We start from the raw sequence: 12,487 nt of genomic DNA, 5'->3' as shown, positions 1-12,487 counted from the left end.
TATATTTGTGCATTTTATATATATGTGTAATGGCAAAGAAATAGAGGCCATGAATTTGAGAGAGAGCAAGGGGGAGGATATATGGAAAAGATTGGAAAGAGGAAAGGGAAGGGGGAAATTATGTGATTATATTTTAATTTTAAAAAATGCTTGCATTTATAATCTTAGTGCTGGGGAGGCAGAGACAAGAGGATTGCTGAGCTTCATGGCTTCTTCATGATAAGCTCGAGGTTAACGGGAGACTCTGTCTCAAAGAAAGTGGGCAGTATTCCTGAAAATATACTCAAGGTTGTCCTCTGTCCTCTACATGTTCACACACACATAACTTGTGTATACACATGCATATTCACATTCATCCACACACATTTTAAAAATAAAAGTGGAAGTAAAAATTGTTTCATTACAGAGATTACTAATCCCATTTTAAAAGATGGGAAAACTGAAACATTAGACAGGCTAAGTGACATGCCTGAGTTACATAGTAAGTAAGGGTAGAACCAGAATGTAGAAAACATAGTTCTGTTTAAAAGAATTTAATTGCCTGGGATTGTGGCATATACTTGTAATCCCAGTACTCAGGAAGCTAAAGAGGAAGGATTAGGAGTTCCAGGCTAGCCTTGACTTCATAGGAAGCCAAACCAACCAACAAACTTTATTGAAATATATGTCATTTTTATTTATTTGTTTGTCTGTTTGTTTATTTATTTTTGTATACAGTGTTCTGCATACATGTATTCCTGCACACCAAAAGAGAGCAGCAGATCTCACCATGTGGTTGCTGGGAATTGAGCCCATGACCTCTGGAAGAGCAGTCAGTATTCTTAACCGCTGAGCCATCTCTCTTGTCCCTTTTTAAAGATTTATTTATTTATTATATATACAGTGTTCTGTCTGCATGTATGTCTTCATGCCAGAAGAGGGCACCAGATGTTACTACAGATGGTTGTGAGCCACTATGTGGTTGCTGGGAATTGAACTCAGGACCTCTAAGAGAGCAGGCAGTGTTTTTAACCACTGGGTCATCTCTCCAGCCCCGAAATGTATGTAATTTACACACAAGAAAATGCAGCCTTTTCAACTAAAAGTTCAACAAGTTTTGACTAATATATACACTAGCTACATATTGAATGATTCTGCTGTACACTCTCACACATCACATGTCCCCTCATGCTCCTTTGCTACTTCCCTGTTATTTTGATGCCCAATCCAATGTTCTTTCTTCACATCTGGTATTCTGATTTAACATCTTTTATCTGTATCCTTTTGGAGTAGTATTGGCTGGCAGTCAGCCAGCTTCCCCATGTTGAGTTATAAGACTGCATAGGAAGCTAGTGGGTTGGTTACTCCATTGTGAGTTCTTTCTTTAATTTTTTTTGCAGCTTCAGGGTATAGAAAGATAATGTGGCTTCTTTCCAGGTGAGCTTGAAAAACTGGACACCCACTCATTGTCTTTACTTGTTTTGCTGTAGCCTGCAAAGAGGCGGAGGAGGGTGGTGGGGTGGTGTAGGAGATGACCTCTAGAGGATGTTCTACTTCTATATGTCTACTCAACCTCTTCCTTGGAAACCTGCCTTCTGCTGCTTAGTTGCCGCTCCCAGGGCCTTAATTAGTCTGAATCCTCTATCAGGTGACTGAGTCCCAAAGGCCTTGAAGATCCCAGCTCTGACAAATGAGCAAACCTTGGATTTCATAGCTATTTAAAGCAGATCATAGAAGAGCCATTTCCTCCATGTTGTAAGTGAGGACAGACCATTTCTCAGAATGTTTAATGTGCTGTTCTCATATCCTGGATTTTGCTCATAGTATCTTGAACGTTGCAGAGGATCAGAGGTTCTTCCCAGAGTGTTGGCCCTGGACCATAGGTACTCTTAGAGCTGTTATGTAGCAGTACACTGGCTTTGTTCCTAGCAAGGCAAAGATATGCATACTTCAGCTGAAACACTGTGGTGCTCACAGGAAGTAACCCAGAGTACAGTTTTTACTTTTCTACATGAGATTTGCTTCCTTTTAGTCAGCTAATTTGGAGTTGGGGATCCCTGTGTTATGATAGTAATCTGTTTTATTTGTTTTTGGGCTGTTTTGAGTTTTCAGAGCCATTTTTTTTGTCATCATATCCTATTTGGTACCTTTTGTTAAGGTGAAAGCCTATCATCTGATTTGGGTGGGATAGCTGTGAGGGCATCATAAGACTCAGATTTCTCTTGCACGGACCCAGTCATCTTATCCTTGGTCCCCACAGTATTACTTTTCTCCTAGTTATCTTACAAATTTCTATGGCTTTGGGAAGAGTAAAACAGCAACAGCAAACCAGATTCCATGCTTCAGCTTCAGGGTTCTCTATTACTGGCAACCCCGATCAGAAATAATATTTTCTAGAGAGTGTAGCCTGAGGCAGTGGTTTTATTGTACTCCCTTGAGTCTGGCTGTCAACAGTTGGTGGTCAGTCCTTGCTTTCCTCTTTAGTTTGTTGACTGCATCTGCTTGGTGAATCTCTGGTATTGTCTCCTTGATCTTAATGTCCTCTTTCCCACTGTAAGGACTTTTTGCATTATGGAGATAGGGAAAAGAGTGGACTTCCTGTGTTTTTTCTGCAAAAAAGCTTGGTACTACTCAGAAACCCGTGTATCAACTCCTGTGTGCTTCAGGAAGATGTGGTGGCAGGAACAAAGACTTAGTTGAGAGCACCACATGTGTACATTGGGGATGACTGTACAGAGATTGTGTGTGTGTGTGTGTGTGTGTGTGTGTGTGTGTGTGTGTGTGTGTGTGTGCGTGCGCAAATGATTACTCATTTCTGCAGGCATAAAGGACAATTCTAGTTTTGTAGAGGTAACAGGCTATTGCAATGCTTTCTTTTCCATTGGAATTATGTTTCCAAAGGTCCAGCAACATTATATTCCTTTCCATAACAGTGAAAGAAATATTAAAGATGACAGGGAATGCTAGGAGTGCAAATAGCCAAGGCAGGTAGCAGGGAAAAGAGACCATGGATTTCAAAGGGAAACTTTTTGAAGACACTCTGTAGGTGCTGCTGGTCACCCAGGGAGATTGTGGATTTATTTCACAGTTCCTGGTTCTCATCTAGGCTTCATGTGTACACTTCTTAGGGAACTAGGGAAGGCAGTAGTAACCTTGACAAGGAGTGTGGCTGAGCTCCTAGTCCACTGGAGCAAACCGAGTTGCTGTAGGTAGGAGGCAGGTTGGCTCAAACATCCACAAAATGCTCAGAGCTGGTTGGTTATTTCATTTTGTTTTGTTGTTTTCTTCCTCCCTCATGCCAGCCTCCTTGCAGTCTATATTTTCTATTTCCACAGGAAGTCTCTTCTGCTTCTCTTTTCTACAGCTGTACCTGGGTCCAGATGGCTTCTGCTCTCTTCCCTTTTACTTTGTAGCCCTGATCACTTCTTCACAGACACCCTGGATGGAAAGAGGGGTTTGTTCTGATGCCCTCTTTTCTGGAACGGCTGCACCCTACCAAGACAGATGGCTGTCTAGACTATTTTTAACTGTCTCTGGGGAAGAAGATTCTACAACCTATTTTGAAATCTGTTCCACTGACTGACAGTTCTCAAGTTAGGATTTCTTGCTGATTTTTTGCTTAAAATTTGACAGGTGTGATTGAAAATCCTTTCATTTCCTTCCTTTACACTCACGTAGTTCGCGGTGGAGAGGGAGTTTAGAAGTCATTTAGGCCCACACCTAATGAAGAAAATGAAACCCACCAATTTCTTAACTCTAAATTGAAATGGAAAATGCCTCTACATCCTCCCATTGAGAATCCCATCTGTTTTGGGATCTGCCTCTAAAAGCACACATTTGGGTGTCATTTTGTGAGAATCAATTTAATTTTCTGGAGAAGAAACAAGTGATTGTGGAGTTGGAAGTGTGAAATGCAAGCATTAATTGACTTACTCTGTTTTGTTTCTAGTGAGAAAGTTAAATGATGCTTGTAGAATTACCTTGCCATAAAGGTAAAAATAAAACCAGTCTTTTAACATACACAGCCTTTTCTACTTTATTTTTCCCCATTCTCTCAACCCTTTCTTTAAAGGGGAAGGAATGTGGTGGTGGTTATTTTTCTCCCTTCTCTCAGTGTCGGCCTCTGTATGATAAATATTTGTTGCAATGATTGTGTTGGGTGGTGAAACTCCTTTGAAGCCCCCTTCACATAGAGGGCTTTCTGCTGTTGCACACTTCCCTTGGTATAAGTCCCTGTCCTGCCTCCCTTGACTGACAGCATCTTGATAGCAGAAAGCTCTGTTGAGAAGTAATGGTGTTACCTCAGTTTCAGTGCAGGATTCTTGTTATGTGGTGTGGAAATCCAGAATTCATTGTAAACCAGTAAAACCGTTTAAAACAACACTTTCAGTATTCCGCCTGCACTCTAAGTATTTGAGGTATTTAATAAATCTCAGACCAATTTTCTCTGCTACATGATTAGCTTTGTGTAAGGAACGATAACCTCATTTTGCTATCAACCTAAGAGAAACATGCAGATATACTAGAGTCAACTTACCTGGGACAGTTAGACCAGTAGTGTGTGTCTGTCACTCTGGGTTGAACCTGGATTCTTAATTATGCTGAACAAGTACTACACCACTGAGTAGATCCCTGTCTCACTAAGTAACTCCAGAGTGCCCGCCAGCCTGTGATTCTTCTGCTTCAGCCTCCTAAATGTGAGTTGTTGTTTTTAAAGTTCTTAAATATATTTGAACAGTGAAATGCAGAATGCTTCCAGATTTCTAGGCCCCATCGCTATACTCTTTTTATTGCTGTCTTTCTTTACCTAGTGTTTTAAAACAACTTACCTTCATTGAATTCTTCCAAAGCATTCAAGTTTAAAAAAAATGTTTATGGTAAATTTTCTTCATGATTGTCTGTGTCCCTTGTGTGACTGGTACCTGCAGAGGCCAAGAAAGAGGTTGGATTCACTGGAACTGAAGTTATAGATAGATGTGAGCTGCCATCTGGGTGCTTAGGAGTTGAACCCAGGTCCTCTGGAATAGCAGCTAGTGCTCTTAACTGCTGCACCGTCTCTCTAGCCCCTCAACTTCATATATATATATATATATATATATATATATAATTTATTTATTTATTAAAGATTTCTGTCTCTTCCCCGCCACCGCCTCCCATTTCCCTCCCCCTCCCCCAATCAAGTCCCCCTGGCAATGGGTTTTTGATCCTACTGCACGTACTGACTTTGTGGGAGCCTAGGCAGTTTGGATGCTCACCTTACTAGACCTGGATGGAGGTGGGTGGTCCTTGGACTTCCCATAGGGCAGGGAACCCTGATTGCTCTTTGACCTCAACTTCTTTTTTATGGAAGCATCTTTTTTTATTCATGGTTAATTGGTTAATTTGAGATAATACATAATTAATGGGTGTACCTGTGAACTACTGGTGGTGGCAAAGCATGCAGCCTGGTTGATTAGAATATTTGTGAACACATATACAATAGAGAGGCTTATTAGCAAACAGTTCAGTGTATGTATGTCTGTGTATACACACACATTTGTATATGAATATATCTTAATTATATGTATATGATTGTATGTATGAATTGAATGCACTAACAGTTACAAATATGCACAATTACTAAGTGCAGTAGTACACATAGTTGTCGCAGCAACTTTTTACTTTGTATGTAGCACTACTTATAAGATATTGAAAATCCACATGAGAATCTTTAGAGATCAAGATTTTTGTTGTACCAGTTCGTTCTATTTGTAGGAGAAACTGAGAATTAACTGTAGACCCTTTTTTATATGTGTGTTAGAACCAGACATTTTAGAAAGATCATCTCTTAATAATAACCTCATTCTTAGAATAAATATAAAAATAATATCAATAGTGACCAAATATTTGTTGGGCAGTTACTATGTGCTAGGCATTGTGCTATGTGATATATTATCTTTGTTAATCTCTGTGACTCTGAAAGAAAATACAGCAAGGCATGTTGTGTTATTCCCATATTTAGATGAGGGATCTTTAGGAGCTAGTGAGGATGTCATAATAGAAGGTTTAAGCCTTGAACATTTGAATAGTTGGTACTGTTGGTTTTCATAGTGCTTGCTTTTGCTTCATTTTAGGGTATAAGATTCTTTCGGGCATGGTGAAAGGGCCTGTATGTCCTCAGAGACTGCCTACAGGGTGAAACTATCTCCCACTTTGGGCTTGCTAGGAACCAGGGTAGGTACCCAGTTGATTTCAGAAAACGAAAAGAATTCTTGTGGCCAGGTATTATGTAGAATATTTGAATTCAGCTTCTGGTACATGGGAAGTAAAGTCAAAAAGGCAGTGAAAATAAACTGTTATGGGACATTAGACTTTGTCACTTTCCTTTCAGGGTTGTCCCTGTGGGAGGCCCATGTAAAATTCCTGGCAGCCTGAATGTGTGTGATCCAGCTGTTTGGTGGTGCCAAAACAAACATTTGTGTGGGTCTTAGGGCTCTTGTTTAGGAGTTTGGCAGAGGGTGGAAGGGTTGCATTGGGAGCAATGTTGATGGAAATGATTTTCCTAATTGCTGGTATGAGGTTGGTTCAGAGCTGAATTTAAAAGAGTTAAGGTCTTTTGTCTGTCCACATTTTTTGAACCCTTCAGGTAAGGCAAATCCAGGTTTACAAACTCACTCATAGCCTGAAGGCTGGCTGAAAGTGCTAGTCTTCAGGCTTCTTGGGCAGGAAAGTCACTGCAACAATAGCAAAAAACAAAACTAAACTAAAATAAAAAAACAAACAAAGCCCGTGTCCCAAACCCAGCTTAATTTCTTTGCAAGGCAATTCTGAATGTCAGACTGTTCCTGATTTATGTGTTGGAAGAAGACAGCAGTAAGGTAGACATTAGTTGGAGGCCACCTTCTGTAGTCTCCCTTCCTGCAAGAAGAACTTCTTGTGGCTTAAATAGATAGAAATATAGTATGGTACAGAAGTTAAATGAAAGGATTCCTAATGTACATTTCACCCTGAGGGAGTTCATGCAGTTTTTCTACTTATCTGCAACAATTTTTGACAGATGTCTTCTGAGTGTAGATTTTAATTGGAGATACAATTATTAGGAAGTTTGCTTTGTCTTAGAATAGATTCTCTGAGTCTTTCTTGGGTTACTTTATATCCCTTGAAGAAAAAGACATTGTCTGTTGTGAACAAAGTTTGGGTTTCATCCTGAAGTGGTTATAATTGGCTAACTCAGAATTCTGGAATAGGGAAAGAACTGTGGAGTGGTGTTGAGTAAGCCTATAGAAATGCTTTGTACTCATTGCTTTGGATACCTGCTTCAATTTGACCTTAAACTATGGTGCTAGCTCCTTGAAACACTGCATCACGACTATACAGACTAGCAGAATTGATTGTCATTTGTATCATGTTGGGCACCTCCAGAGGGCTTCTAGATTCTTGTGTCCATTGTGGAGAGTACAAGTAAAATGAGAGAATTCACTAAGACACTTTGAAGGAGGAAAAGGGGTGAGGACAGGAGAAAGTGAAGAAGCTCAGAAGGCAATGGCTACACAAAAAATGGGTGTTCTTATGTCACACCTGGTGGGTGTTCTGGCTCATTTGTATAGAGCAGGCTTTTTGGATCATCTGTTTTGTATGTGTTTTTGTTGCTCAACCTATTACATGTGCAAGTCTTATTAGCATCTTAATGGGTCACTAGTCACTTTCAGACACAGTGGAGTGCATCTGTCGCTGTATCAGTGGCTCTGTTTAGTTCTTGTAGGCCTGACCCTCGGATTTTAAAGCTGTTATTTTTTCCTTCTAAATTTATAGACCTTGTGTAAGACCCTCTGTCTTTGGTCTGTATCCTGTTCTACTACCTCAGAATTTGTTCATGCCTAGACCATATCTGAAAATTCTTCTTCAGTTTCACATTCAGGTTTCTACTTCTCTGTGTTAGAACCGGGTCATGTGGTCCTCCCCACATCTGTGCATTTAAGGTAATTCACAAAGCTTTGTGAGGTGATTATTTTTATTTACAGTTTGGGTAGGAACACCTGGGAAATGAGATTCCAGGAACTGCTTCTGCAGTCTATGCTTTTCTCATAGGGCTTCTGAATTTGCCCTTGACTTTTGACCATTTATTTCACTCCATGGAATCCTTGGAATTAAATTGACTAAAAAAGGTTTAAGAGAAAGAACAGAGAAACTCTACTATGGGTGTTTACTTGCTATTGGACGGTCATTGACTACCACGAGAAGTGTGACCAGTTCTGTCTGTTTTCTTTTTTGCACACAGACTTCATTATCAACATCTGCTGACTTCACTGGGTAGAAACAGAGATGCTGTAATAGAGGAGAGGAGGGAGCTGAATGTAGTTTACTGTGATTTACATAATAACATCAGAATCTCCCAAAGGGTCTTTCCTGCCTCCTGATGGCTGTGATGAAGTGGGCTACCCTAGGGACTATTTACTTTAGGGCCTCCCCAGGGTTATTAGGCCCACAATGGGTCTCGGGATCAAATGTGCAGTTAAATTGAGATTCATTAGGATAAAGACTTCCTTTACTTCCAAAGTAGTATGATATTCCATCCCATCTGTCTTTAGAAGTTAACTTGTAACTGGCATATGAATAGTGGCAATTTGAGAATAACTCAAATTTATTTCTCTATAGTTTAGATTAATAAGCATCTATGTTTGATATATGTTTAAATACACACATATATGGGAGCTTATAAAATAGGTTTTTATAGGACTTCAAATGCATTGGGTTAGTTATCCCTACCTCAATCCCTCCTCTATCTGACCTTCCCTCTTAAACACCTCTTCCATTATTCCCTTCTGCTCCTTCATACCACCTGTATCTCCTTTCCTTTTCTAAGTTAATTAATACGTCTTGAGACAGGATTTCATATAGCCCAGGTTGGTCTTGAATTTGTTTTGTGACTGAGGATGACTTTGGACTTCTGATTGTCTTATCTTTGCCTCCAAATGCTGGGATTACAGACATGTGCTGCAGGATGCCAGGGTTTATACAGTGCTGGCTCTCTAACCTGAGGTTTTGTACATGCTAGGCAAAGCACTTTCAAAACAAACTGCATCTCTAGTCCTCAATTGCTTTTTCTGGTAAATTTCCTAACACTACATAGAAGTACTGGGAGCATGCTCATCTACAAATGACCTTTACCAAAACACAAGGGTAAACTTCACCCAGGCTTTTAAAAATTTATCTGATCGAGTAGGCAAGATGGCCTAGTAGGTAAAGCCTACTAGACCTCACAGGTGTGAGGATGTGAATTTGAACCCTAGAATCACACAATGCCAGATGAGTGGGAAGCAAGATGAGAGGTGGGTATAGAAAAATTTCCTGAATAACCTGTTTTACATAGTAGTGAACAAAAAAGAGACTTTGAAACCCTAGATTGTCCTTTGTCCTCCATATGTGCACTATGGCACCCACGCACCCACACTCTCACATAGACATACACATATCATATGTGCACATAAATAAAGATAAGTAATCTGACTATAAGCTGTGATGTTCTTTTGGTGAAAATTTTAGTTAACATTGCATCTTATTGTCAATAAACAGAATGGAATAACAATTTATTCTATGGGTATGAGCACCTAAGTTTATAGCGTACTTGGGAAAATATTCTTCACTATAATAGACAATGTAGCTTGATATCTTGGACCAGGATCCTTTTCTTTAAGACTCCTTTTCCCTAATTTCTTTAATAAAGCCTCCCTAATTTCCAGATACTTACAAAGAAGCATTTTGATTAAAGTCAGAATTTACATATTATTCCTTCCGGAATATTGTACTATTTAACGAAAAGAGTTTTTTTATAGATGGAATTACTAGTTTTTTTGTGGTGTGTAGTATGTATGTGTTCAAGCAGGTGGTGTGGGGGGTGCTGTTGGTCAGAAGTTGATGCTAGTATCTTCCTTAGTTGCTCTCTATTTTATTTATTTGTTTATTTTGATTTTCAAGTGCAGGGATTAAAGACATGCATCACCTCCTGGCTCTACCTTAGTTTTTGAGGCAAGATCTCTCACAAACAAACAAAAACTCCAATTATAACAACAAATCTCAAGGTGTTTGCAGAATGTTTGATCACTAAAGATTAGTAGAAAATTTCTTGGAGTGGAGCCATTTGTGGATTTTGCATTCTTGTTTATCAGTACAAATCTCATTTATTTTTTAAGATTGTTTTGGTTAACATGAGATCAACAATTTGTAGGTGATTTCACATTGCTTGATCTATTAAAAGAGACCAATTTCACAACCTTCTAGTCTTTTTAAGGTCTAGACCAGGCACAGAGATGAAGTCCTGGGTAGATGTGAGCATGCTATGAGATGTTTTACTGCCCTGTTGCTGGCTGGATGTTTGGACTTGTAGAGATGTGCTTATGTTCCTTCAGTTCCTATGACTCTCGGCTCTGGAGTGGAATTCCCCCAGGCAGTGCCTTTTGATAGATTGGGGAGGAAATAAATCTGTTTTTCTGTGCCTATTTAAATAATATTTCCATTTACCTTGGAGAATGTACAAGAACAGGGTTTCACACATATTTAAGAGAAAACTGTAAATAAAAAGGATGTGCACACAGTAGCATGAATGGAGTGCTATTCTTAGTCTGGGCTGTAACCCAGAGGAGAACAGGAAACAAGATGCTTCAGAATGGCAAGAGCCAAGAGTCTTCAAGTCATAGGGAAACTCATGACAGCTGGTAGCATCCTCCAGAACTTCCTGTTTAGGCAGAAATTTACCCTCCTGTATTGAGATGGAGGAAGAGATGCTTCTTTTCTAAGAGATCTTGAGAGAAAGAGTAGATCAAGTCTGAAGAAATGGATCTCCCACTTGTTCTCTTTCTTATATAGAAATACACATGGTAGATACAACTGCCTTTCTCATGTTTGGAAGGTTCAGCTTCTGATGAGAGAGACCAAGTGGGCTAAACCCTTCAGCAATTTGAATAGTCCCCCCTTTTTTTGTTTAGATTTTGATATTATACTTTAATTCCCTTGAGCTTTGAAAGTTTAATGCTGGACTTTAAATACACACAGTGGTGGGCAACTAGAAAGTGACCACTTCTAAATGGTCACTCAATAGCTACTTGAATATATTAGTGTCTGGAAATTGATCATCTGTCCTCTCTGTCTTTGCATGATAGAAAGCGATTTGCCCAGGTAGCATCTTCCCACCCCTCATATACCTGTCATCCTTAGATGATCATTGATCTAGATAAAGTAAGGCAAATATGTATCGGCCCCCTCCTCTACTTATTATTTAATATTAGCAGTTAGACTCCAGCAGGATATTAATAAGATGATACATCTTTAATTTGAATCTGATATGAGATATGTTCTTCAGTGGGCCTGCTATGGCATTTCCTTAAAGCACATTCTTTGAAAAGGATCAAGACTGCATATAAATCATTGTGTTTCCTCATTTATCTACATATAAGAAGATATCTTATTTCCCTTTTTTCTTACTTTAAATACTACATTTATCTAGCTACTCTAAAAGATATCAACAGGATGCCAGTCTTGGGAGAACAGAACATTTATCTTAAGAGTGGTACATAGAAACTTCACTTCTCTTTGGCCATTGATTACAATTTTTGAGAAACAAGTGTAGGGAAAATTCTGCCTATAGACTTGAAAGTCATTTACTTTGTTAATAGAATAGTCTTATTCATGCTAACTATATGCTTTAACTATTGAAGATCTCCATGCTCTTAATATTTTAGACAATGCTCTGTTGATGCTGTGAGTTAGCCAGGAGGTGTCTTCATCTGATAGGGAAGAGAGGAGGGTAAAATGAAGGCAATCAGTTGCCATCAGCTTCTCCATTGATGACGGTGACTGTGTTAGAACCATACCCTTGAGACTTGGTTTGGAAGGCATGGAGGTACCAGGTAAATTTGATGCCACATACCTGTAATCCCAGTTACTTGGTAGGATAAGGTAGGTCGATAACAAGTTGGAAGTTTACCTGGACAATTTAGTAAGATCTTGTCTCGAATAAAATATAGAAATAATAACATAACAAGTAGTTTGTAGAGGTTGCTCAGTGGTAGAGATTTACTTAGCTTATCTAAGACCCTGAGTTAATCACCCATACCACAAAACAACAACAAACTGTAAGCTAGAAATATCCATGAAAGTCACTATGAGTAGCTCCTATAGAGTACCAGAACTGAATTATATGAAGTATATAGCCCGCAGGCAAAATAATTTCCAAGTGGTTATAAGAACATACTTTGGTTTAGAGTTGTTACACTTATGTTTTCTTGTTGTAGGAAGTCGCTTGTTTCTTGCCAGCTGCTCAGCCCCGAAATCATTACACAGAAACCATATTATTTGCAATACTGTTTGGCTAATAGCTTAAGCGTATTTCTGGCTAACTCATATCTTAAATTAACCCATCTCTGTTAATCTGTGTATCACCATGAGGCTGTGGTTTACCAGGTAAAGTTCCGCGTCTATCTCCGGCCAGGATACATGGTTTCTTCTAACTCTACCTTCTTTCTCCCAGCATTCA

The 12,487-nt window shown here is 39.2% G+C and overlaps 1 protein-coding gene across 7 annotated transcripts in view; it reads left to right on the top strand.

The window, feature by feature from the left end:
- Srgap2 (SLIT-ROBO Rho GTPase activating protein 2) overlaps nucleotides 1-12,487 on the top strand; it is a 218,821-nt gene that overhangs the window by 33,474 nt on the left and 172,860 nt on the right. The window lies entirely within an intron of this gene.

Source organism: Microtus pennsylvanicus, chromosome 10, assembly GCF_037038515.1.
Source record: "Microtus pennsylvanicus isolate mMicPen1 chromosome 10, mMicPen1.hap1, whole genome shotgun sequence".
NCBI lineage: Eukaryota > Metazoa > Chordata > Mammalia > Rodentia > Cricetidae > Microtus > Microtus pennsylvanicus.
The sequence above is the reverse complement of the archived record's forward strand: the minus strand, read 5'-3'. Positions and strand labels throughout refer to the sequence as shown.